This window comes from Pseudoliparis swirei, chromosome 8 (genome assembly GCF_029220125.1).
Source record: "Pseudoliparis swirei isolate HS2019 ecotype Mariana Trench chromosome 8, NWPU_hadal_v1, whole genome shotgun sequence".
NCBI lineage: Eukaryota > Metazoa > Chordata > Actinopteri > Perciformes > Liparidae > Pseudoliparis > Pseudoliparis swirei.
Genome location: NC_079395.1, coordinates 18,524,801 through 18,552,076, shown reverse-complemented (window position 1 = coordinate 18,552,076; position 27,276 = coordinate 18,524,801). Strand labels below are relative to the sequence as shown.

General features: G+C 49.1%; 1 protein-coding gene across 1 annotated transcript in view; it reads right to left on the bottom strand.

Moving 5' to 3' along the window:
* Nucleotides 1-27,276, bottom strand: part of LOC130198490 (uncharacterized) — a 186,236-nt gene that overhangs the window by 145,969 nt on the left and 12,991 nt on the right. The window contains exon 2 of the mRNA XM_056421656.1: nucleotides 24,289-24,387. The gene's annotated coding sequence lies outside the window, so the exon portion shown is untranslated. The remainder of the gene's footprint in view (nucleotides 1-24,288; nucleotides 24,388-27,276) is intronic.

The window sequence follows — 27,276 nt, the reverse complement described above, 5'->3', positions numbered from 1 at the left end:
CCTGATTTACTCCTGTCCTTATCCATCCATCCTCCTGTCACTCCAGCTCGTTCCCTCTCTCCTCCTTCCCTTCCCGGTGCATTCACTCTGTACTCTTGTTGTTGTTTTTGTTTTTTTACCTCTCACTCCGTTTCATAATCCCCCCCTCTCTCTTCCTCTCCCTTCCTCTGCTCCACTCTGTCTCTGGGTATTAAGCGTACAAAGATCTTTCTCCGGCATGTGGTAGAAGTTATCACCCCATCTCTCTCTCTCGCCCTTCCTCACTTTAACTCTCTAATCTTCCTTAATCTTCCATCCCAGAGTGAAGTGAGAATTAGTTTCTCACTTTCCCTCATCAATCTCTCCCACCTCCTTTTCTTCCACCTCCTTCTTTCTCCTCTATGCCCTTCTCTGCTTTCCTCTGGATCACCTTCACCAGCTGCTTTCTTAATCCTTCAGTTCTTCTCCCCTCTTCTCTCTCGTCCTCCGACTTTGCTTCATGTCATCGACACACCTGCAGAGGTCATTGTGGCTCCGCCCTCCTGTCTCTCGTTCTCTTTCCATTTCCACCTCTCGCTCTTGGATTTATTTTTTGGGTTCCCAGCTCTCACTTCAAAGGCTCTGGGGACGTTTCATCCCGGCCTGTTGACCCTGAGCCGTGTCCTTAGCTGCTCGCTGTCCGCCGAGGGCTCGAACTCTGAGGCGAGGCGGATGTTGAAACCTTCAATCCGACACCTGAAGGCGCCGGGACCCACAAAACACTTGTGGTTCAGGTCGGATTTGATTTAGCATAACAACATTTAAAACATACTGCTTGCTATTGAAAGGAGTGCATTTATGACACGTACCATTTTTTTTTTTTTTTTCAAAAGCAGCTTTTCCTTTTAAACCTTTTGAAGGTTCTGGGTTTTTATGAAGTTTACCGATTATGCTCAATGGCACTCCACACTCCCCCTCGACCCTTCAGGGGCGCAGAAAGCACTTGTCTGAATCATCAAAAGAGGCACCGCTGCACACTGTTGGCGGGCTACGGCACCACAGAGAGGGATTCGTAAAAAAGAAAAGTTAAAGGCCAGGAGTGGAAACTCTCCCCTATGTTGACATCGCCTCACAAATCCAAAAATACATCTTTTCTCTGTTGGTCCGAAGCAGCCCATCCAAAGCATGTTAGGATTAGAAACACATGATGTACGATGTTGTGTTGTAGAGCTGTGTGTGTGTATGCGTGCACTTTGTCCAATACACACCTGATGTTACCTCTAAACTTCAAAACCCCAGTGGAACATTTTACATATAAGTGCAGACTGAGCTCAGGAGAAACACGGAAAACCTATGCGGTGCTTGAGCAACCATCGGTATAATTAGGTGCAGTTCAAATAATCGAAGTCTTTAGCTTTTTTTCTCTCCAATTTGTGCCAATAAACGTCATTTGTGGCTAAAAAAAAAGAAGAAGAAAAAAGCTAATGAGCGAAACACCTTAGTCACAAGTGCGAGGGAGGGGAACTAATATCCCCGCGCAGTAAATCCTCATCGTGCTGGATTACGCTCCAACGCTGCATCATTTGGACTTCCAGGTCGTAGTTCAATAAAGGACATTTTCACCGCGCTGCACGGCTGACTGACTCACTAAGTTTCAAAGAAGCGTCGCGCACTTTCACTTTGAACACAAGCCGGCGTGCCACACGAGAGGACGCCCATTTACATTTTGCAGTTCCGGCGGATGGAGAGCGACAAATTAATATTAATTCCGCTGTTTTCTCATTATCAGGGCGGCATAATCATGAGGAATGCGTCGGGTGAGCCTTGAGGAAATTTTTTTTTTAAGAAATTAAAAAGGCTGGAAATAGTTTGAATCCGCGAGTATAAAAGAGAGAGCGATGCTGAAGAAACAACTCAAATGAGTTTCAGTTCTCACCTTCACATTAAGAGTGCACTGAACATGTTGTACACGAGCCCACAGAGAGCTAAGCCTTGCTGGCGGTATCAGCGGCTTCCATTGACGATGGCTTGTTTTCGCTCGTAGTGCGAGCTCAACGGCGCTAATGTCAGCATGCTAATGTGCTAACTGCGCTAACATGCTGCCATTCAGCCATTTTTAACCCGTGTTTGCATTTTATTGTTGTGTGTTCGCGTGCTGATGAGCGTACATTTCATCGTAGAGCTGAGGATAGGACTAACTTGGTCTTCAACTAAAAGGTATTGGACGAACTGAAATGTTGCTCTGACGTTGCTAGCATGGCTAAAAACAGAACATACGCATAAAGGTTACAGCGATGTAGCCTTCAACAAAATGGGCGACTTGAGCCGTTTGTTGAAGTATTTTATACAGGAACCATCTTAAAAGCATCCTCCGATCTGCTCGCAGTGATAGCACATCTTCTCCCAGATTCCTAATCAAGTCTGAGATGTGAATGGTCCCCAGAGGCCGTAATACCATGTGCCAGAGCTATAGCTACTCGCCAAAATGCACCTCTTAATGTGGCTGTCGTGCACTCAACCTGCTCCGACAAAGAACACGCAACTGAAGTGAAACGTTGAGCGAAGAGCCGACAGTGGGAGACGTGGGAGAGCGAGGGATGGGAGCAGGAAAAGAAAGAAAAAAGAAGAAGATTAGCGAGAGCGGGATAAACAGATAAGGGGAGCGCGCACGTGACAAGAAGTAACGAAGTTAAAAAGATAGGGGGATGAAGGGAGAGATTGGCATTCGGTAATCCCAAATCCTCCTCCTCTTTTCTGCCCTCCTTTACAGGGGAAATGATGGATGAGAGATGAGATTCGCACGGAGCTAAAATGGATAAGGCCTGATCGCGACGCGGATGAACGTCGGGTCAGACCGTCGCCTTAATCGGGAGTGGATTATTACAGTGCAGCTGGAGGAAGTCGAACTGTGGACCGTGTGCGCCGCTGGAAGCAGAGAGGGAGCCGGTTGCTCGTCATTAGCATGCATGCGACAAAGCATGAGAAATCACATTAATCGCAGGGTGCTAATGACAGTGATTGGCGTAATCACAGCGGCGCGGGCGGAAGGGGTGAGACAGCAGGAGGTCAGACGCCCCTGTTATCCGTTGGTGTTGTTCCGGCCCCTGACGATGTGGCTCTTTGGGAAGAATACTCCCACACGGTAGAATATGACATCTCACTGCCGCTGGTAGGAGTTACTCCACTGGCCTATTCATCCTGACTGGCACATGTTGTGTCCCTCTAATGTTGACAGCCTTAGTCATCAATTATTTGTGTTTTTGATTCAAAGTGACGGTGTCGTAAGTCACGGCCGATCCCGCCTCATCGCTGCCTCCCAGCGACCATCTTTGTGTGTGTGTGTGTGATAGATAGATAGATAGATATATACTTTATTAATCCCCAAGGGGAAATTTGTCGTCACAGTAGCAGCACCAATAAAATAAACACATGAGAATAAAATATAAAATATAAAATATAAAAAAACAGGGATGAAAGATATAGATGTATACAAGTAAAATATAAAATACAAAATGAAGTATATATGTATATAAAATGAAACATATATGTATATATATATATATATAAACTAGGGCTGTCAGCGTTAACGCGTTAATCTATGCGATTAATTTGGCCGCGTTAATGCACTAAAATATTTTAACGCAATTAACGCACATTTTTTTTTTTTTATTTATTTTTTAAACCGCGGTAGTACGGTTTGACACTGTTTCCGTTTTTAAAACAATCATTTCTCCGCGAAAATAAGGAGCAGAAATCAGTTTAACTCGTGGATGAATCAGTCGGGTTTCCTCCTGCTCCTCCTTCCTCCCGTCTCCACCTCTGATACACAGAGGAACGAAGGGGCGACGTGTCAGGTGACGCGGCGCGGAAAGAACTCGTCACACGAAACATTCAACGTGATTGGTCAATCAGTTTGTCTGTCAACATTTCGGGGAAAAAAAAACCAATGAACACTCAGTAAATCACAAAGGACCTCCCACCTCACAGGTCAGGCTCATTTAGCAGCCTGTCAGTCAGAGAGCAGAGAACACGGCGCGTGGACAATGAGCCTCATTGAATAGAGCTGAGATTGTTCTGGAATGTTTGATGTATAACACGTGGGGGTGTGTCACATGCAAAAGACTTTAAACGGTGAATTTAATTTATTTTGTAAAATGTATAAAATGCCTCCAGCCTCCAGAGGGTGTACAGGACATATGTGAATGTCAGTCAGTCACCAAGGCCACTGGTTCTGCTGCTGTTCAGTGTTAAAGATGACAGGACCAATGGGGTCTCAATATACTTCTTTTTTTTAACTAATCTGATGTTTCACTGAAGAAACAATTTATCATCCACGATATTAAATACCTCGCTGGCACTTTATAGGTAGGAGCCTCTTTGAAAACAGCTCTGTGTGAAGTTTTGTCTTTAAAAAGAATGAACAAACTTTTAAGCGCGATTAATCGCAATTTCAAAATGTGCGATTAATTAGTTAATTTTTTTTAATCGATTGACAGCCCTAATATAAACACACACACACAAACACATATAATACAATGACTGTGCAAAGTATACAAAGTACAATATAAAATACAAAATAATATATATATGTATATATATATATATACACAACATATATGCATACACAAATATAATACTAATGACTGCAGTGTAAAATAAAATTAAATATAGACGTGTGCAAAATGCAAAGTGTGTGTTTGTGTGTGACCGTCGTGCGTTCAGCTACCCAGTGGACCGCCGGTTGCGTCCACAATCAGGGCAATTAACCTGTGCACATCTGCTGGGTCCCCAGCTGAGGGGGAGGCCGGGTTTAACACGGTAACCTACCAAATTCTAGTCGGTGGAGGGCGTCTGTTCTGCAAATCAGCAACGCTACAGTATGTAATCACGTTTCACGCCACGCTCATCACTTCAGCTTCATTTGTGTATGAAAACATTGCGTTGGACCGGTGGGGGAGGAGAACAGAGGCGAGTGAGTTTTTCGAGTGAGAGTGTGCTCACCTGTGTGCGCGGATGTGTCGGCGCGTATCACGGCAGAGCGATGCGCGTTATGGGAGCGGCGGCGCTGGGCTTAGCCCAGAAGAGTGAAGCAGCGAAATTTTTAGACATAGAAACACTCTGACAGCAGCTTGCTGTTACGTGCGCCTGCTGCCAGTCTGACTCCGCTGTTTTGGGTGAATGACGTCACGTGCGAAGCTGGAGGTGTTAACCACTTGTGTACCAAATCTTTTTTTTTTTTTGGTTGAAAACATTCGGGGCTAATGAAAAAACATCCTTCGTATAATTGTATGACGTCATATTTATTACGTCATTTATATTGCCGGTCCGTGAAAATAATTTCTGACACGGAACCGGTCCGTGGCTCAAAAAAGGTTGGGGACCGCTGGTCTACATGACCAAAAAGGGATCCGATTTGTCTAAAGCGCACTAATTCAATCTTGGGAATCCGTTGGAGTGACAGAGACCCCCCTCCACTCCCCTCCCCCCTCCCGTCCCCTCCTCTCTGCATCCCCGGCCTCATCTCCACCATTTGAGAGCAAAGATCTCATAGTCGCTAATCCGGCTTCCGATAGCAACACCCTGCAAGCGAGAGGAGGGGGAGAGAGCACCATACGGGGGGGGGGGGGGAGACGAGCGGGACAAGATGGAAGGCTGCAGAACGGAGGGGAGAACAAGGGAGAAGGGGCGAGGGGAGAATCACGGGAGATTGTGTGGCAATAGTCTGTCGGTCCCATCAAATTCCTCTTTAATTAAAAGTCGAAATCCTCCTCACGTTAAAGCCCCCCGCTTTATAATTAACTCTCTGATCTCGCCCCCCTCCCTCCCCTCAAATCGAAAAGAAAAACAATAAAAAACTTTTGAGCTTTTTATTTTAAAAAACCCATTAATTAGAAATCGCCGATGAACAATGGTGCAATATTGAGGCCGACCCCCACTCTGCTCATTAACGCTGGTTAATTGATCCTAACGGCAATGTTTACCGATGGGACGCTAAAGTCGAAAAGCATTATCATTGTACCTCGACTAATTTGAGTCTTTTCAGGAGGGGGCTTTGAGATCACAGGGAAAGTGGATCTCCGAGGCTCCTCTGTGCTTTGCTCTCTGCGGGTTTGCAGTCGTTTTTTTTTACAGCACGTATAAAAGGTTATGGGATATTCAATATTACATACCTAAACAATTCAGCAAGATGATTAAACGCGGCAGGTATGGAGCGCCTGAACGATGCTGTAATCTCTGGTGGTCAGATATCAATGTGGAGTCAGTCGCCCAGACCCCAGCACTGACCAGACACCACCTCATCCATCAAAACTCCATTACCCAAGATCCATCAAAACAGCTCCCAGCAGCAAAGGCCGGATGCTTTTCTTTTTCAGAGGACCATAAATACTCTCTCAAGCTTCCTCAGTATCAACTCTCTTTTGGCCGCCTTCTCTCAAAAAACAATTTAGACTTTTATTTCCTCCCGGCTTTGTCTCGTGTCGGGTGGGGGTGGTGGGGGCGGGGCTAATGAAAGGCTGCTCTCAGAGGAACACGGGTGAGACATATAACGCTGTTTCTCAGCCGTCTCACCGTGAAGCCGGCCATGGAAAATTCAGAGCAGCTGCCACGGTCGCCACCAGAGAGCTTCCCTCTGTCGTTAACCTCAGGTGCAGGCCGGCGGCCCTTTCGCTCGTCTCTTTTTATCTCTTTTTATCCCTTTTTTCTTTCCCATTCTTTAGTTATTGCTGTATCAATATTCAGCCCCCCTCCCTCCGGCCTCGTCACTCCTCCTTTCATCAGAGCTCTATTCCCCTTACAATTCTTCCTTACAACCTCATTTCCATTTCCTTCTTCCATTCTCTCCTTCCTCTATTCCCCCCCCCCCCCCCTTCATATCAGGCAATGCGTGATTTGACCCTGATTAATAAATTCCTCCACCCACGATGGAGCGGAAACAAGGTGCAAATGGGAAAATTGATTTCTCTTCAGTTACGTTCTCTTTTTTTTTGTTTTTTGCCAGCGGCAGAAAGAGAAAAGTTCATCGGGAAAAAAGGCGCGTCGCGTTATTAGCATGAGCGATGATGTCGTTACGTGATCCCTGGACCGGTCTTCGCTGCGTTGTTAGCATGTTTGCGGCGCAACGTGGCGATTTGATTAGCGGCTTTGGATCGGGAGCCATTACACTGCTGAATCAAGTCTGTCAAAAAACAACACAGAAGGGGGGGGGGGTCGCTCATCGACTGCCATCTCATGTTGAATCCACAGAGATAAATAGAGCCGCAGACCCGACTGAGAGGCTGACCCCAACCTGCACGAGACACTCACTTCATTCACACGTCTCCCATTACACATTCATGTCTCGGAGCAGTGTGAAGTCTCATCCTCGCTCCTTGCTTGTGTCACATCCCTCCTTTGGCCATTCTTAATAGCTGCTTTCTTCTCAAGGATGAAATATATACTTTTTATTTTCTCACCGACCTTTAACTTAGTCGTGTGTAGAGCGTTGGCTTTGTGTGCCGAGCTTAAGCTGCCGCCGCCACGAGGGACTAGAATAGAGTCTGTGTGGCGCCGCATTGAGAAACTCGTCTCCATGGAACTGCCTTCTTGTTTATCTGGATAATCGACCGGATGGTTTATGTGCACTTACTTTCTTTTCCGGTCACATCGTGTCCCCTTCAGCAGGCCTAGTCATCTATGTTGAAGATACATCACTGCCTTATAGGGTAGAGTATTTTAATTTGAAAAACAGCTGAATTTCATTTTTAACAGTTATCCTCACTCATCTGGTTTTTATAATGAAGGCGCAATCCACTATATTGTGAAAAAGACCTGTACTTCGCGTCTGTACTTCCTCTCTCTGCGTCGGTACTTCCCTCTCTCTGCATCTGTACTTCCTCTCTCTGCATCTGTACTTCCTCTCTCTGCGTCTGTACTTCCTCTCTCTGTGTCCGTACTTCCCTCTCTGCATCTGTACTTCCTCTCTCTGCATCTGTACTTCCTCTCTCTGCGTCCGTACTTCCCTCTCTCTGCATCTGTACTTCCCTCTCTCTGCGTCTGTACTTCCTCTCTCTGCGTCCGTACCTCCCTCTCTGCATCTGTACTTCCTCTCTCTGCATCTGTACTTCCTCTCTCTGCGGCTGTACTTCCTCTCTATGCGTCCGTACTTCCCTCTCTGCATCTGTACTTCCTCTCTCTGCGTCGGTACTTCCCTCTCTCTGCATCTGTACTTCCTCTCTCTGTGTCGGTACTTCCCTCTCTCTATCTGTATTTCCTTCTCTCTGCATCTGTACTTCCCTCTCTCTGCATCTGTACTTCCTATCTATGTCTGTATTTCCTTCTCTCTCTGTCTGTACTTCCCTCTCTCTGCATCTGTACTTCCCTCTCTCTGCATCTGTACTTCCTCTCTATGTCTGTACTTCCCTCTCTCTGCATCTGTACTTCCTCTCTCTGTCTGTACTTCCCTCTCTCTGCGTCTTTACTTCCTCCCTATGTCTGTACTTCCCTCTCTCTGCATCTGTACTTCCTCTCTATGTCTGTACTTCCCTCTCTCTGCATCTGTACTTCCTCTCTATGTCTGTACTTCCCTCTCTGCATCTGTACTTCCCTCTCTCTGTCTGTACTTCGCTCTCTCTCTGCATCTGTACTTCCTCTCTCTGCGTCTGCTTTATAACCCTCATTTCTCTCTCCTTCTCCACTCAAACAGAATGCTTTCACTTATTTATTAATCTCTCCACTCAATAATAATGTCCTAATCGTCCGTGCTCCTCCTCCTCCTCCTCTTCCTCTTCCTCCTCCTCCTCCTCTCTGGGCCGCTGCCTTTCACACATTCCACTTCCCCTCATGCTTCCCCGTTCTTCCCCTTCTCCATCTCTCTTTCTCTGTGCATTTACATTTACATTTCGCTCGCTTCTATTTCTTCAGCTTCTGTGTCGTCATCTTCCTCCCTCGCCGTCACTCCCACCCCCTGTCCGTCTTCTTCTTGTTTTTTCCTTCCCTCCCCACCCACCTCCAGATTTCGAGGCTGGCTGCCGGCGCCCTCCCTCATTCACTTACGGCCCGAGTGTTTCTGTTATTGTGACCACTAATAATGGCGCCCTGCCTCCAGCTCGCCGTCTGGCTGTCACAGGCGTGATCATCAATCGGCGCCATTCCTCATCTCCATCTCCTGCAATCACGGCCTTATTACTATCATCTGAGAGAGGAGGGCGCACACGCACATAATATCGTGTGTGTGTGTGTGTGTGTGTGCGTGTGTGTGTGCAGACAGAATGAGAGACAAGTATGGGGGTGGATGGATGGATGGAGAGCCTGAGGAGGAGAGAGTGTGAAAATGGAATTGGAAGACAGTGGAGGGAAGTGACAGAGGAGATTTGTGTGTCCAAGTTTGTGTGTGAGTGGCTACTGGGCTGTAATGTGTTTGGCTGGTAGGTGTGTGTGTGGGGGGGGGGGGGGGTGATAATGAGAAACAAAGCTAGAGGGAGGAACAAGATTCTTAAGTGTGCGAGTGTGATATGCGCATATACAGTGACTGCACGTGTGTGTGTGTGTGTGTGTGTGTGTGTGTGTGTGTGTGTGTGTGTGTGTGTGTGTGTGTGTGTGTGTGTGTGTGTGTGTGTAAAGTAAGCTGGAGTGGCAGGCGGGGAGAGTTGCTGCGTGTGCACCAAGAGAGTGACGACTCCTCGAGGCTGTTGTTGCATTTTTAATCCAGGACGCACGCTGGCGCCGATGTAATCGGTGGAAACGATCTCGGCGTGTGGCTCTTCGTCGCCTCTTCGTCGCCGTCTTTCTGACTTTGTCTCTCTTCATCCCCCCCACCCACCGTCAACCCTCTGTCTGCTCGTCCTCCTCTGCACTTCTTGGTCTCGTTGATCTTGCTCTGCGTCCCGTCTGAGCGATTAAGAGCACTATTTATTTGTCTCGTTCACTTATTCATTTCCTTCCTTCCTTCCCGTCTCCATGATTTGCATACAGCCCTTCGGCGGGTCAATGTGAACCCTCACACCTTTCGCCTCGACCTCATCTGACCACGTGTGCGCTCTCCTCCTTTTACCGGTCGACCTCGGCTCAAGCGATCTTGACCCGCCCCCTTTATTATGCTCCAAAACCAATTCATGGCCGGATGTATGGCCCCGCCTCTGACATCGCCAGCGGGGCGACGAAAGAAAGAAAGAAAGATAGAAAGAAAGAAAGAAAGAAAGAAAGAAAGGGTTTCATATGCTCGCAGAATCCTGAGAGGATCCCGACGCTGCAGCGTGATGAGGTCCTGTCTGCTTTATTTCGTCAGATTAAATGTTACTACACAAAAATAAATGGTTTTGAGAAGCGGGTTTGAAGTCCAGACTGTTGCACCCAAACGTACAAATGGACGAGTCGAGATTTGATCCAACATCTGGCCTTTTTTTCCTCCCCTCCATCTCTTCTCCGCCAACTGATTCCTTAAAAAATAATGAAATCTCACTAGAAGAGTGAAAAAAAAGGAAAAGGGAAGAGGAATGAATTGCCAGCTTGTTCCTGTATTTTTCAGAGGAGCACTCTCGTAAGCAGCCGGTTGGCTTCCTAACTGTAATAAGACAGCTCCACTGCTCATCCAGAGAGGTGCGGAGGCTTTTTTTTCCTTTTTTTTACTCCTCCGACCGTCACTCATGACAAATAACAATGAACCCAGTTCAACTACGGCGTTCCCCGAACTCTAAATACGTCCGGGGCGGCGCAACGAAAGCTCCCCCCTCCCCCCCCCCGCCAAACTTCACCAGCCTCGTGACCCAAAAACACCACGGGCCGAGAGAGCAGAGGTGCGTGGGTTCAATCCCCACGCTAAACCGAGCGCGGTTACTTCTACATTAAATTACCCCTTCCGCCTTCCTGGCGGCGCCGGCGGCGGTGGTGGAGAAGCCCCTCCCCCTCTTGATTGGTCTTCGAAGGAGTGTGTCCTCGAGCAGAACCAGGTGTGTAAAAAAAATGTTTTCTTTAAGTTATGAGACTGCTGAGGCGCCGGGGGAAATTACACCGTCGCATAAACCTGCCGCTGATTAGCGTGGAGCGGACTGATGGAGCGGGAGGGCGACGCGGCGAGGAACCCAAGGCCGTTTGGACCGGCTGGGCTCCTGTGGGCGTGGCTTCCGGTGCAAATGACTCGTACACTGCGTCTTCTCACCCCAATGTAATGCACGCTGAAAAGAACCCAGAGCTATAAATACACGCGCTTGGAATTATATCCCTGAAATAAAGAGCTTCCACTTATTGCTGAACTTCCTGTGACTGTTTAGGTAGCAATGAAACCAACAACAACAACAAAAACCCCGCTTCACATTCATACCATTCAATACATTCACTCACGCCCCAATTGCTGCCCGGGCACGAGCGCCGTGGTCCTTCGCTGTTGGCCACTCAGCAGCTCCAGCGGAGCATTACTCATTCACCGGTGGCCCAAATAGCCTTTCATTCACCACCGATTTCTCTATTTTAAAAAAAAGAAGAAAAAAAAAGAGAGAGAAAAGACCTTCTTGTCCCCCATTCAAAGACATGTGAGGCGGTCATACATCAAGCGGCGGCGCCGGTTTATTGGGTTGCGCAATGCGGCTTCACGGAGTCGCAGTACTTTGAGACGGCAGTTCCATTAATTGGAAAAGTGTCTTCTATTCGGGGGGGGGGGGGGGGCATGATTAAAATGTGGTGTGCTGTGTTTCCGTGATAAAGACTCAGGGAGATGGAGCGATACGAGGGGGAAGGAGGGAGGAGAGGAGACGAGAGGAGAGGCCCCCGAAGGCCCGGTATGCTGGGTCGCAATCCAGCGCCTGCAGGGGGGATGAGGATGAGGGGTGGGGGGGGGGGTGAGGGGGGGGTCACCAGCAGGAGGCGGTACATCGTCCAGCTTTATGAAAGTGGACTAAAAAGGCTGCGTATTCCCCGAACACACACACACACACACACACACACACAGGCTTCGTGGCTCAACGTACGTCACGCGGATAACATTTCTTAGTTCGGCGGTGCAAATGTTCCCGACACGACGATGCCCCGCTGCAACGATGGCGAGGATGTAAAAGAAGAGAATCTCAGTTTCTCCTCTGAGACCGTCGACCGCTCCGCCTCCACGCCGCCGCCGCTGAATATTCATACTGTTCACACCGCAACGCGGTCGGATCTCGGCTCCATTTTTGACTGCTGGGAACGCCAATGTGAGAATAAAACTGAAAAACCTTCGGACATTGTGTCTCTCACGGGGAGGGTGTGTGTGTGTGTGTGTGTGTGTGTGTGTGTGTGTGTGTGTGTGTGTGTGTGTGTGTGTGTGTGTGTGTGTGTGTGTGTGTGTGTGTGTGTGTGTGTGTGTGTACCCTGATTCCATGGTTTGAGCCCGTGACAGGCCGTGGGGGTGTACAGAGCTGTTGTGGAAACAGGCTTGGCTGGCTGCACACCTCCAGGGGGCCTTTTGCTGGACCCCATGCCGCCCATTGCACCTCAAGCTGGGCTTTATCCCTGGATAGTAATCCATCCATGCCCCCCCCCCCCTCCCAAGGCCAGGCTGGCTGCACATGGAGGCCAAGACCAGGACGCTTTAGGGGAGGGAAGCAGCCGAGCCGGGCTGGAGGTCCTCCTCTGGGGGGGGTTAGTTCAGGAGCAGCGAGCTGAAGAGAAGAGGAACCAGCCGGGACGAGCGCTCCGATGGAATAGTATGGCGGGAAGAGCGGGGCAAATTAAGGCCACATTTACACATAGCCGGGTATTTACAGAAACTAATATTTCTGCCCCTCCGTTTTCAAAAATAAAGTCGTACACACAAGGTTGTTTTCAAAAAAGTTTCTGTTTATATGAACCCGCATAAATACGCCCCCGGGCGCCATCATAACTATGCCAAACCTGTCGTCGGCAGAGTAACGAGAAGGATACAGACATGCAAACCAATCAGAATTCTCAAAACCAACAACTACGAAAAACACGACCAACTTCCTTTTCCTTTAGAGAGTAAATATGGCGCGAGGTTCATTTGTATGGACAGACAGCGAAGTGGAGCTGCTGCTTCGAGTCGCCTTAGATTATAAGGCAAATAAAGCACTCGATAATGTGGATTGGGAATCATGCCAAACTAAATATAGGGATATGTTGGCATTGTTCTTTGAACAGTACCCGTCCGAGACCGCCGACGAGTATCCTCTTGTCAAGGAGGAAATAACTCGGGCGCACCTAAGCAAACTAACTGTAAACATCGGACGCTCACATGACGTGAAGCATTTTTAGTCACATACTGTGACGTTTGACAACCTAAAACTCCGTTTGACTTAGTTCACACGCAAACACAAAAACTGAGTTTTCAGAAATCTCCACTTTGGCCGGAGTTTTTAGAAATGATCGTTTTCCGTGATGAACCCTCCGTTTTTGTGTAAATGAAAGGCCAAAACGCATGAAAATATATGTGTTTTCCCATCATGTAAACGGGGTCTAAGGACACTTTCGGGACGTGAAGTCTGGCGTCTGGGTGCTGCTCAGCTGTGTGTGTTTGCTGTTGGGATCTGTGTGAGGCCGTTTGTCCTCCCAGTCACCGTGTTTACATGCATTCGAATAACTGGCTTAGTCGGACTGAAATCGAATTATCCGTTTCATGTAAACACCTTTGTTCGACTATGTGCGGTCCGACTACGATCCGATTAACACCCCTGGATAACTCGATCCGATCCGGTTGATAATTCGACTATCGCGGCATGTAACGGTGAATTGGATTAGGAACTGGACTTTGCGTCTTTGCGCATGCTTGAGATCCCGCCGCCCTCCTCCCTCCCTCCCTCCCATGTCGTGATCCGGAAGTCGAAAGAGACGATAAGTTGTCACTGCCGGGAGCCTGGCCGGCAGAAAACAAACAAACAACGCCAATAGCGCCATTTGCATTCGCTGTACTCCTATTAACATCATGCAAGAATAGTAGAGGGATGTAGCTTCGCCTTGCTCTCTGTTCGCCATCTTTCTCGAAATGTTGATGTTGTTGTTGTTGTTGTTGGTGGTGGTGAAGAGGTCAAGCGGAAATGGCTGTATCACCACGAGTTGTAATGAAAACAGCGCCACCTATCGTATCGGATATGACATGCTTTCGGCCAATGATTCCAATTACTCACTGCCATATATATTGGGATAATAGCAGATCCCCCAAAAGATAGCATAGTCCGACTAAAGCAAGATTCGAATTATACTATCATGTAAACGCACTGACTGTGTGAACTCCCCTCCCACCTGTCGGCCTTCCTCTAAAACAACACGGCCGCCGGCGGCTTCAGTCCAGCGGCAGAAAGGAAAAACCCTCGGGGGACCTGACGACCGAGCGGCGGCCGCAAATCGAAAAACAAAGAACATCTTCGCAACTCCACGAGCACCCGGGGACGCGAGGCCCCCCCCCCCCACACACACACACACACACCCCTCCCCCCCTGCCAGCCATCGATCTGAGGCTCTGAGACGAGGCCAAAGAGCGATCAAGCTTTTAAAGTGTCACTTTCACAGGAGAATGGATTGACACGCTGGGAGGGGTGGATGAGAGAGAGAGAGAGAGAGACTAAGAGGTTAAAATATCCGAGGACAAATACCCAACGTAATCATATCACACACGTCAGAAGCTCATCATTCTTGGCTAAACGAGTCACTTCACTATATTAGTGTGTGTGTGTGTGTGTGTGTGTGCGTGTGTGTGCGTCTATATGATCGCATTAAGTGTCCTGTCCCGGTTGTTTAGTGCCGTAAGTAACTGCGTGTGTGTTCTGATCGTGACCCGCCGAGGGACCGCGGATGCAAAGCTTTAAGCGGCTTGAAGCTCGAAGATAAAAACTTTATTGGTCCCAAAGGACATTAATGATTAATTCATTTGATCGATGCCAATCTCATGTCACAGAGCTGGAGTCAGAGGCCTGTTTGAACTCGCGTGAGGTCACTCGCCCGACACGTTGTGGTTTTCGCGTCATTCGCGCCTTAGAGGGGGCGGGGCTTATCTCTGTGGTTTTACTCCGTGGAAACAGTTATCATTTCCTTCAACCACCACGGAAGAAATAACCACTATTTCTGCTTAATACTTGTTTATTGAAATCCCACAAACGTCTGAATATCTAATGCCCTCGTGTCTGCGTTCATAACATTAATATCATATATATTTATTTATACATGACATCACCTGTCGGCTCACACAGCTCGGTGACTTTCACGACTACGTCTGGATAACTGTCTCTTCCAGCACCACGTCAGTGACGACGGGCGCAGCATCTTAACGCTGATTGGCTTTCGCAACTCAGCGTCGGGCGAATTTTTCACCAAAGTTTAAATATTTACAGGCATATTTGAGGCATATTTTTTTTGAGGCATATTTTTCATAGCTTCGTTGACTTTGCACGGGATCTACTCGCGGGGAGAAACTCTCAAAGCTTTTTGGTGTGAACTCAGCATTCGGCCTCTTGCTTCATGCGTTCATGGAAATGCTAGTTTTAGAGCTGCTGGGGCGTCGGGCCGGACTGACGTCAAATCATTCACGCCACTTTAGGCAGCGGAGAGCGGGGTTCGTAAGTCTGCAGTGACACAACCGCAATCTTTGGGTAGAGAGAGAAAAAAAAACACAAAAGGCTCCCTCTGGAGTCGGCGTCTGATTAAGGACTCGTTCTGAGCTTGCAACCTTTCTTAGTACTTAGGTGCTGGCACACGAATGAAAAACTATTATGTTCTGCCAAAAGAGCCACTGACACGCTGCACGCTGTACCTTTATTAAGCCTGAACTTCAAAAACACATTGGGATTTGTTCTTTTTAGTCTGAACGAAAAGCCGCGTCTGAAGGATCTCTCTGTAATACAGGCGTACACACACACACACACACACACACACACACACACACACACACACACACAGTCAGAAGCGTACGACCGCTGTGGTTTTAAAGGCAGCAGGGATTGAGGCATCAGATGTGTTTTTTATTCGGCCCAGAACCCCATCTCCCCCCTCTAGCAGATGAGAAAAACGCCTCGAGCAATCTTTAGGCCAGTGGATAGCCGACTGCAATTGAGCGAGGAAAACAAATATTTTATCATCTCGGAGCAGCCCCCCCCCCCCCCCCCCCGGTTAAAAAAGAGCGGCGCGCCCTCGTGTACCTGCACGTGGGCGCTGACAGCTGACATTATAATACTGTTTCCACATCTTATCGTCCGCTCGTAAAGCTTTGAGGGACTCCGACAGACGTGAAAGTGTGCTCAAGCTCGTGGCTGTCGACGGCGCGCACCGTGCCCTCAGTGCAGAGGTTAGTCTGAAGCTCTTTTGAACTATGAACCCCGTGTGCTGAGAGCTCAGTGGGCTCTTTGGCCTGTGCGATGCCCGCTCACGCTCTCTTTAATGAACACGGTGGTTCGACAGCGCAGACCTCCGGCCTGTGGATCCTCGCCTGTGTGTCTCCTCGTAGCCCAAAGCTACCAGGAGCTTCGGCTCCAATCGGGTCTCGCGGGAGGAAAAGGAGGAGGCGGGAGACGGAGAAGGAGAACAGACGCACTACTGCTTCGTGAAGGGTTTTTCGATCGCCACGGTGCTGGGAAAAATTCAGCTTGGTCGAAAACCTTTGCGCGCTGAGGATTTGGCCCTCGGCTTCGGCCCGCCTCTCGATTGAGACTGGCGCCGATCGTAGCATCGTAGCATAGCGCTGGCCGTACCGCTCGCGCCGTCGACGTGCACCTGACTGCAGGGCTCTCAAGTGTCACCCATTGAGCGTGAGACTCACGCATTTCGGTCTTAAGTCACGCACTCCCGCCACACATCGTATTTCTCACGCTGAAAAAATCTCTCGGCTATTTAATGTTTTAATGTGCCGCAGCGCGCCAACATGAGCTGGCCACGCTGCCCTCACCGTGGAGGAATCAAGCGCTCCCCTGGAGTTCTGCTGTGAGGAGCCACTTATCAGCCAATCAGAAAAAAGAAATGGGCTACACAATAGCCAATCAGAAAAAAAAACGTATTTGTTGTATCTGGGTAAGATTTAATCCAGCAACCAACCATAAAGTATCCTGGAATTGCGCGCGACTGACTGATATCCGAAATTTTCATTCTGCGGGGGGGGGGGGGGGGGGGTGCTGATGGAAAGGTCACTCTTGCCTGTCTTCAAAACTTGAGAGCCCTGTGACTGCTTCGGATGTCCTACATCTTCCGGACTGGCGGGTGGTTGAACGTTGCGTAACAGTGATGTTCGCCGCCCGGGAGAGGGTTGAAGGACGTATAGGTTTCTTGAATGCGACGTTTCTATGTAAAAAAAAAGCTACCTGTGGAGCTCGTGTAGCACTTCTCTGCTAGCTATCCTGAAGGCATGCACCTTAAAGGCCGACCCGTCTTTACAGGAACAGAGTTGTTCCTGAGTGGCGTTGGCGCGCCAGGTGATGTGGAGGTTCGCTGTGATCTGATGTGTTGCCGTCGGCTTCTATTTGTATCTCTTTCACCAGTTTGACATCCGTCAAACACATCGTCTGCTGCTCTGTGATGTCTCTTTTTTTCTCTTCGTTTATCCAAAAATGTAATAATACCTATTCAGGGAGTGCAGTTAGTGACAGAGTGGACCCTAAAGCAGCTGTAGGGCGGGGATGAATTTAGGTCGATTGTAGAGGAATACAAAAAATGTAAACTGAAATGGGAGAATCAAGGTTGTCCAGCTGGCAGGTAATGGAAGAGGATATTAAAGAGGGGATATTATAAAGCGTGTTAAGGCTGCACTTGCATTGGCTTTTTTTAAGATGGAGTTGTGGCATTGTGCTGAATAGAAAAGGCCCTTTGGCCATGGAAACCAGTGGAGGACCTAACACACACACACACACACACACACATGGAAAGGCAGCAGCAGCATCAATCTCGCCTCGCCAGCACACGGCTCGTACACGGCCACAAGCAATGAGGCCTGTGCTTCATGAACACACACACTACATCTCTCCAGAGGTAGGACAGAAATCCAAAGACCTGACAAGACAAGTCAAAGGGATCTAACGCCTCGAGGCTGCAGAGAAGAGAGGATGAGGAGCGGGAGCAGAGGATGAAGGGAGGACGGATATGCACGGGGGTGAGAGAGAGTGACACCGGACGAGATGAAAGGAGAAGGGGGGGGGGGGGGGGCGGACGGTGTGGGAGGAGAGAGAGAGAGCCCACGGAGAGATGGAGGGACGAGGAGGGAACGAGTGTGGGAGGAGTGGGAACGACAGGAACACACAGAGTGTAGGAGAGAAGGAAGAAATAAACAAAAGAACGGGAGAGAAAAGAGCAAAAGCGGAGAGCCGCATGCGGAGGTACTAAGTGACTCGGGAGGAGGAGGAGGAGGAGGAGGAGGAGGAGGATGTGTTCTGAATGGATGAGAGGGAAGGAGACAAGGAGACGAACTGTCAGGAGAAGCCGTGGGAACCCGGGGCGACAAGAGAAGGGGAGCATGAATGCATTTAGATGTTCGCCCTGCGTGTGCAGAGAGGGTTCCGGGGGCTGAGGCTAAAATAGGCGGCCTGAGAGATGCCCGCGAGAGGAGAAGAGGGGACAACGTGAGTGAGAGAGATGGCGGCGGCGGCGGCGCCCGGGTTGATGCTATCTGATGCACACGGAGACGCGTGCGACACAATCTCAAATTGGAAATCGCTGTTTCAATCTCGCCTCACTCCGCGGCTACCCGCTCCACCGATAACAAGAGCGGCCTAATTCATTTATAAATATATACCGGGAGAGCAGCGGTGGCTGAGACGAAGACTACGAGGAAGAAGAGGAGGAGGAGGAGGAGGAGGAGGAGGGAAGAGAGGGGTGGGGGGGGGGGAGAAGGCTGACTGACTGGCAAAACAAACCCGAGAGGCGACGGTGAGCCTGAGAGCCCTCGCACAGGGACAAAGTGTGTCCCGCCTCCTCTTCCCGTGTCTCCGTCCCCCATCTGCCCATCATCTCTCTCAACCTCTCCATCTCAGCCAATCAGCCCCGCTCCATCTATCTAACTACCCATCTGTCTATTTATCGCTCCATCCATCTGCCGGCTCTTATCACTCCCCACAGGTGACTGTGCTCATTTAGGACATCTCTCTCTCTCTCTCTCTCACTCCCTCCCTCCACTCCTTCTTCCTTTTTTTTTATGTCCCTTCAGATTCATTTTCCTTCCCAGCGCCAAGTTAGAGGACCTCAGGTCTCGCACGGCGGTTGCTCTTTCATCTCCAAACTCCTCGGCCAGCTCTGAAAATGAAATTTTTTTCCCAAATTGGATTAAATGTAGAAGTTAGTGGCCGGCTAATCCCCCGTCAGACTGGGGATCAATCCCAACCGCAGAGTGGCCGCGAGGGAGCGGATCCTGGTTTCTCGGCCAAAGGGGAGTAACAAAAAAAAAAAGTGTGGGCCACCTGAGACCAGAGATTGTGAGTGAGACAAAGGATTTGAGAGAGATGAAGATAAAAGAACTCGACACTGAGAGCTGCCGAATAACATCATTATCTTTTGGATTTTTTTCTCTCTCTCTCTCTCTCTTAGGCCGTGGAGACGAAGGGAAAAAGAAAGCGAGGGATCGAAAAGCCCGAGTGTCAGCAGCACGTATGCGTACGTGGGGGTAAAAAAAAAGAGAAAAGCAAGCGTCAATGACTCCGGTCAGGCTAATGAATTAATCAGACACTCATTAGTTTCTATCTGCTGAGGGTCCGAACGCCGGCACCCTTTTCTCCTTCCCTCTTCCTTTGCAGACGGAGAGAACGCAGGGAGAGGATGCGCACTCAGCCGTGAAAGAGACTGCATGTGTGCGTGCGTGTTACACTTTGTAGCTTCTGTTGATGATCACCTGTCTTTCCAATAAACTCAATCTGAGGCCCTAAATGTGAAAAGGTGTGGAGGAGGGCTGGAGAGCAAAGGCAAAGTCAAGGAGAGAGAGAGAGAGAGAGAGAGAGAGAGAGAGAATGAGGTGGACAGTTGGGAGACAGTCACATCTGGGAGATAAAATGCTTGGATTAGCAAAGAGAGCTGGAGAGTGACAGATGAAGAGGTTGAGATACGGAGAAGGTCAGTTGTGTAATCTTAGGTTTTAAAATGAGTTTGCTACTGCTGTGATCGGGGGGGAAGAGGGGGGGGGGGCTCTGAGTCCAGATTATAAGGGATAGGATTTTGGAAGGACTCGGCGGCGACACTGAGACACTAATAACGCCGAGGATGAAAGTGGGGAGCCGAGGATCAAGACAATAGCTGTTTATGAATCTGCGCGCCGCCTGCTCCTCTTTGAAATATCACTTTGTCGAGCTCAAGTGGAACAAACGGTACGCCAGGCACGGGCCGCGGAGAGACGCACAAATAAGAACGCAGTGTTTGTCTCAGATTTTTTTTAATCCCCCTTCGTGCGACAATCCCAGTTGTAACCTGTAACACTTACCTCGGGGAACGAGTCGCGGCGCACAGGCGGCGTCGATGATGGATGCAAATTGAATAGAAATGAGGAAAATAGTCCCACAGATCCCAAAATAGCAAAACAAATAAGACCGGAATAATGAATTTAAATTGTTGTGGGTCCAACCGCCGCGGAGACGATTATTTAAACAAGAGAGCAGACACTTAGCGCCCGGCTTCCTGGCTCTGACCGAGAATGGTTGTTTTTAACGAGGGCGCCAAATGACCGAGGATATGGAGTCGGGTGAAGTGAATGTAAATGACTTCACTTGGGTAATATTAGTAGGAGAGAGGTACAGTGGTCCTGGGTCACAATGAAGTGAACTGCAGGTGTGAAAGTGACCGTAGTGACCGCAGTTACCGTAATCCCAGCAGAGTGTGATTGACAGCCTTCCCATCGGACTGAACCCAACCACACGTCTGTTTGACCGAGCCAACAGCTTCGGTCTGAAAGGCCTCACCTCACATCAACTGTATGTTGACATATATATATATATATATATCTTGCCAATAGCTGCTTGCTGCTGTATTAAGGCTCTTCGTGTTGTATAGAGAATCTTTAAAGATGTAAACGTTTGGTAGGAGTCAACTAACTGCTGCAGTTTTCTGAACCCGATGTGTCACAAAGAACTATTATTATTAGCGTTATTGGTCGGTGCCGTTGGGCCGTCGGGACACGAGCCGAACACACTGCATCGTGCCAAATAATCTTGTGTGGTCTAAAACGTCCATTTTCACAGATTGGTATATTCGAAGTTCATCGGCTGATGGAAAAGTTCATGTTTTTAAATTGTGTTTGCAAAAACACCCGTTAGACCAAACAACTGGGCCAACGACTCCTGAAAAGGCAAGTTTGAGCGATCGCACATACGTGAATTCTAAAAAGCAACACACAAAAAAGTCATAAGCATGCATGACGCGTTCTCAAGTGACCGACGATGCTCAGAATCAGTCCTGGAGAACGTCCAGATACACGCGGGCAGACAGACCTACATCCAGGTGTTTGTAGCCAACAGGTCTGAAGTCAGTTAGAATACGAGTGAAGCGACGAGACGTCTGCCGATGGAGGTTTTACAATTCGATAACCACGCGAGGACATCGAGTCTTACTTAAATTGTCAATACCAAAAAACTCATCACAGGCTGTGGGGAGGGGGGGGGGGAGCTGGCAGAGGATCAGTGAGTTAGTGTCAGCTTATAATTGCAGTGCTGCACACCTGGATGGAGATGATTGATGCCAGCCCAAACCGCCCATGAATGGGCCAGTGATTGTGGAGCGTGCGCCAGACAGCTGACGCTAAGCAGCTAATACGAGCGCGACTTAAGTGCTCCGCATGAGCGCTGTGCTCCTTTCAAGGGTCCTTTCAAGGGTCCTTGAAAGGGTTGTGTTGTAAAGCTTTTTGTGTGTTTTGTGAAAAGAAAAAAAGAAGAAGTTAAAAAAAAAGCCAGTAGGGACACGAAATGGTCCTTAACCAGTTCCACAATCTACAATCTACACCGGCATCTCGAAGCCGGGGGCTGGAGAGAAGACGCCGACATCGACGAGGAACGGCCGATCGGCATCCGTCGTGGATTTGATCTATCTGGTCTTCTCCACACCTATCCCCCCCCCCCTCCTGTCTCTCCGTCTTTCAAGGGAAAAAAAAGAAACCAGGACCGATCAATGCATCGGATCGATGGCTTCAAAGAGCGAGGCGAAGCTCGGCTCCGGTGTCAACGGGGCCGTCGTTCATCCCTCGCCGCCGAGACGCGTCTTATCCCGACAGGAGACGGCTATCCGCTTTCTGACAAGAGGCGACAAGAGGTGTGTTCTTGGCGGGTTGTTGGGAGCGAGCGCGGAGACCGGGGCTCTCGGTGGGGTTTTTTGGGGGGAGAGAGGAGGGGTTGGCGCCGTGGAGGGGGGCCGGCTTGTGACAACAGACGCTCACGGAGGCTCCGCTCAGGAAATCATCAAACAGCAGTTGGTTGAGGGCCTCTCTTGTGACTTTTGGCTGGTTATAGATAGCCCCCATTCTGTACGCCGCGGCCCCCCCACGCCCCCTTCCTTCCACTGGCAGCCGGCTGAATGGAGGCTTGGCATTTGAAAGGAAGCCGGGGAGATTTTTGCTGGCGGATTAATCCTTTCATTGGGGAAAAGTGAGAAGTTAATTGCGGCAACAGCTGCATCTCTCATGTTTACACGACTGGCGGTTTAGAACGCCGTCCCTTTAAGCGGAAAAAAGCAATTATCAATAAATGTAGGGCAATCTTGCCACGATGATGAATTGAGCTCAAATTAGGCTTTCTTCTTCTCCCTGCGACCGCGAACAGCCGTGTTGGCTGGCAGCGTGCCGTCCTTTCCCCGAGTCCAATTGTCGCGCAACAAAGATAAAACGCTCGACTTTGTGCGTTGAAGAGGTCCCGGGGGAAAGCGATCAAAGGTGAGCCGCAGTCGTGGCTTCTGTGTGATGAGGAGGAGGGAGAGCGGGAGGGAGGGAGGGGCTCCAGCAAGCTGAGGGGGAAGAGTTGTGTTGATGACACATTGTGTAACAACAACTTCAACAGAAGAAGAGCTTTGCCAAAACAACTAGAAGTCAAATAACGCCGGTGATTGAGAAACCGAGTGAGCGCGGATATGATTATTTTGAGCTCGGATGCATTTTAACGACCCGATTGAGGAACAAAGACGATCGATTTGGAAAGTGTTCAGACGTAAACGGCCCGTCACAAATACACGAGCCGATCGAGCCAACATTCAGCAGCCTGTGATCACGGATGGCGAGCGCCGAGCGGGCGGCGGCGCCCCGATGGAGAAGTGGCACGGCCGGCAAAAGAAAAGAAAAAAACGGCGAGCGCGCGCGATCCCAGTTCGAATGCAGTGGAGACGTATTTCACTCGCGGTTGAGGAGAGAGATGTCGAGCACCGAGAGGAACACCCTGCTCCTGCTGAGCCTCGCCGCCGTACCGCCACGCTGCGCCTCACCGCCGGCGTTCACGTGAATGTGCCATCCGTGTTCTTTAAACAAAGGGAAGCCACATGGGAGCCGGGCTCTGAGTGAGTGAGTCCTGCACAGCAATGCACGTCTTCCTCCTTGAAAACAACAACGGGGGGGGGGGGGGGTATATTTAAGGGAGGCAACTGTCTACAGACAAACTCTATGTTTGTCTTTTCCATAGATTATTTTTGCCGTACTGTGTCAACGGGGAAAAAAGCCAGACGCTTACCATCGTCTCTATTCTCTTCAAGCGGGTCCTTTTCATATCTCGTCACTGTGCAGTGCAAGAACCTCTCGATCGGCCTTCAGAACACGGCGCCATCGGCCACAGTTTATTTTTAACCGTTTGCATTTTAAATCTTCCTCACGACCCACAAGCGTTCTCCTCAAATGATCAATGAAGACCCTCTGGACGGCTTCGTAAGTCAATATCTCAGAACGCCTTCGACTGGAAAAATATACCCGGAAATATTATATCTGTATCCACTTTCCACTTGTTCGGTTCATTTTTTTATATATTTTTGTAATATTTGTTATCGTTAATCTAGCTTCATTTTCATTGAGGACCCTTGCACATGAGATGCTACGTTAGAGGGTTTGTCCTAATAAAGAAAGTGTTCCAACGAGGGTGACCGTGTGCCAGCCACGTCTTTTATTTTATTGTTTACGTCCGTACAAACAAACAAAAAGCCTAAAAATCAAAGTCTGAGGTGAAAAAACGGGATCAAACGGAAGTGGAATCTGTTTTTCAATTGACAACATTTTATTTCAGCTTCCACGCGAGGACGTTAGCCCAGGAGAGGAGCTAACGGGGGGAGACGTCAGCCTGAAGCACCATGTGTAACCTTCAGTGGAGATCTGTGCTGTCTACAGCAACGGGGAAACATTTTTACTTCTTGTTTTTTCTGCACAAACGAAGAGTTGTTTTTGTTGTCAGTTGCTACTTTTGCGTGCGTGCAGCGAGGCAGCTAGCTAGCTACGTGGGAGGCGGGTGTCCTCTTTCTTACCGAGCTGTTGGTCGGCTGATTCCCCGGTCGACGCCGATGGCCGATTAAACACCGGAGCTCCTGTGTGAGGCGATGCGGGAGTCTGGAAGCAGGCTGGGTCTGAAACACCGAGGGGGGGAGGGGGGAAGTCTAGTCAGCCGATTATGCGGAAACATCCGTGTGGATTTACAGCGGCCATTTTTACATGTCATGGCAGCGTCTAATTAGCTACGGCCTCATTCTATGAAGTGTGTCAAAGACATTCCAGTGATGCACGGGACCAGCTGAAGGAAATAGTGACGAGTAAAGTCCAATATAATGCTTCGTTTTGTGTTCACCACAATGCCATGGTTCTATGTTTCTATGTTTCTATGTTTCCAGGTTTCTATGTTTCCAGGTTTCTATGTTTCCAGGTTTCCATGTTTCTATGTTTCCATTTTTCTATGTTTCTATGTTTCCATGTTTCTATGTTTCCAGGTTTCTATGTTTCTATGTTTCCATGTTTCTATGTTTCCATGTTTCCATTTTTCTATGTTTCTATGTTTCCATGTTTCCATGTTTCTATGTTTCCATGTTTCCATGTTTCCATGTTTCTATGTTTCTATGTTTCTATGTTTCTATGTTTCTATTTTTCTGTTTCTATGTTTCTATGTTTCCATGTTTCCATGTTTCTATGTTTCTACATGCTCTGCATGTAGACACAAAACCAACATTGTATTTTCCATGATGGCATTGAAAGCACCACAGTTCAAACTCTTTCCGTGTGTTCTTACCCTGAGAGACAACCTGCCCAGGATGTGTCCTGCCCTCCGCCCAGTGCATGCTGGGAAGGCGTGACCCTCAGCGGTAAGTTATTCCGTTCCATGAATGTTGTTTTTTCATGTGGTTTGTTAAAATACTTAATATCATACATTCATTAAGCTTCCTTAAAATGCACCGTTTCCATTTTTCCCGACATCACTCAGGGCTTTTAATAAAAGTCTTGCCGTGTGTATAAAAATAGCTGGAATCAGTGCGCAGAAACATTATGCTGGGGCGGGGGAGGGGGGGGGGGGATTATAATAATAGTGTTTTTAAAAAATAATAAGGAAGAGGAATCAAGGCATTTCTAGGCCAAGAGAGGAAAACTGCTTCCTAAGAATGAATCCCCAGTGAGCGGCTCATTGTGTGTGTGTGTGTGTGTGTGTGTGTGTGTGTGTGTGTGTGTGTGTGTGTGTGTGTGTGTGTGTGTGTGTGTGTGTGTGTGTGTGTGTGTGTGTGTGTGTGTGTGTGTGTGTGTGTGTGTGTGTGTGTGTGTGTGGCAGCCCTCCACGATCGAGAGAGGCGGGGAGCGAAAGAATTACCGTCCACTTGAAGAGAGACGAGTGTCGGGACTGTAAAGAACAAACAAAAGCTCTCTGCTCGGCGGCGTGCGGCCGACCCTCCGATCCGGACGCCATGTCGGCCGAGTCAAAACAAATGTGATGTCAACGCGATAATAAACGAGCTTTGTGTTTGAGTGCGACCGTGATAATTAGTCTCAAGACGATATGTGAGTAGAGAGAAGGCTCGTGAAATATCGAGGCCGTTTGGCGTGCGCTCAAGAACAAATCTGTATTCTTAGCGCGTGGGCCGCTCCACTAATGCTCCACATAGTTCATATCTGGCACGGGCTCAGTCAGGGAACTTTGTTTCTGGAGGAACGATGCTGACGGATCCCGGTTAGCGAGCGGGAGACATTTTGCGAGTCGGCGCACGTACGTGTCGGATGCACGCGCTCCACTCGCTTGGGAATTTAAAAAAAAGAAAAACTAAATAAATCCCTTTTTTTGTTGACTGGATTTGGCCGCGTGGCCCCCGAGGGACCGCGCCACTCGCCATTCAAGGCTCCTCTCCGACATAATTGGGGTCGCCGGTGAACAGCGCGGCGACTCGGGGCTCGGGGGTGGGGGGGGGGGTGATAATGATATTTATGAAGTCTAAATCCACAACATGCCACTTCCCGCTCTGCATCTTCCCGAGTGGCCGTGCGTCTGCCGCGGAGCCGCCGTTGTGATCCGGTGCGAAAAGCTCTCGTCCCGCAATCTCGGAACGGAGCAGAGGGCCCGGGGGGGGGGGGGGGGAGGGCCTCGCTGTTGAATTATACGATTATTGTCCCGAAGCCTTTCAGCATCAGCTGGGGGGAAGTAGGGGCGGGGGACGTGGCTAAGATCTCCACCGCCCCGTCGGGTGGACCAAAAGCTCCGCGGTGGGGGGCCCTTTGGTTCTGGATGCGAGCTGCTTGCTCAAATTGTCACGCGGTGTGTGTTTTCACAGCTTCCGTTCAAGCCAAACATCCTACACACACACACACACACAGACACACACACACACACGCAGACACACACACACAGACACACACAGACACACACACCTCTTCCCTGGCAAACGCATCTCATCTGATTCCTGAAGGAGCGGCCAATAAAGGAGAGGAGACTTTCTTTGAAAGTTTCAAGCTGTTTTTTTCTTCTTCTCGTCTTTTGTTTAAAATCCCATTTAATCCTGGATATAAGATGAGACTGTTTGTGTGTGTGTGTCTGTGTGTGTGTGTGGGGGGGTGGGTGTTTTGAAGCATCAAAAACTCCGTTTTTTTGTTGTTGTTGTTTGCAGAAGGGAAACTTGGAACGCCTAATTGAAGTGCGCTTTAAAATCAATCAAACACGAACATGAAAAAATTCCAATCACACTCGATCGGTGTTTGTTGTGAGCACAGATGTCGTGAGAACCCCAGAATGCTGATGTGACGGAGGGAGGACGACGTGCATCGTGAACGATATACACCTGTAACGCATCGGGGGAGGAGGAGGAGAAAAGCATCCATGTGCATTAGATCACGACGGGGACCGACCACCATCATGATCGCAAAAGAAGTGCTCTCAATCTCTCACACACACACACCGACGGTTGGGGGCCCAGCTTCGACCCCAAAGCGCCGCCACACACCCAATTACAATTACACTCTGCGCCCGCTACTCCGCGGCCCTCGGGGGG